Below are 231 nucleotides of genomic sequence, written 5' to 3'. Positions count from 1 at the left end.
CTAGCATTTGTTAAGATAAGCGGGTGGTTTTGGTGTTAGAGATTGTTTTTTGTTTTGTTTTGTTTTTTTAATTCCCTTTTTTCCCCCCGTAGGGTATAGAGGGTAATATTTGATGCCTTTATTTGATTACTCCCGCGGCGCGTCCCCGCGGAGCGCGGTTTCCCGAGGCGGCGGCGATGCCCGGCGGCGCTCCCCGCGAAGCGAAGCCGCAGCACGGGGCGAGGGGCCAAA

At 54.1% G+C, this 231-nt stretch overlaps 1 protein-coding gene across 1 annotated transcript in view; it reads right to left on the bottom strand.

Moving 5' to 3' along the window:
* The window catches only part of FOXF2 (forkhead box F2), a gene marked incomplete at its 5' end in the record, with an annotated part of 5690 nt that overhangs the window by 4311 nt on the left and 1148 nt on the right, over positions 1–231 (bottom strand). The gene's annotated exons all lie outside the window — the stretch shown is intronic.

The sequence above is a fragment of the Corvus brachyrhynchos genome, unplaced genomic scaffold, assembly GCF_000691975.1.
Source record: "Corvus brachyrhynchos isolate BGI_N302 unplaced genomic scaffold, ASM69197v1 scaffold237, whole genome shotgun sequence".
NCBI classification, from domain to species: Eukaryota; Metazoa; Chordata; class Aves; order Passeriformes; family Corvidae; genus Corvus; species Corvus brachyrhynchos.
This window is presented reverse-complemented; position numbering and strand designations above follow the sequence as displayed.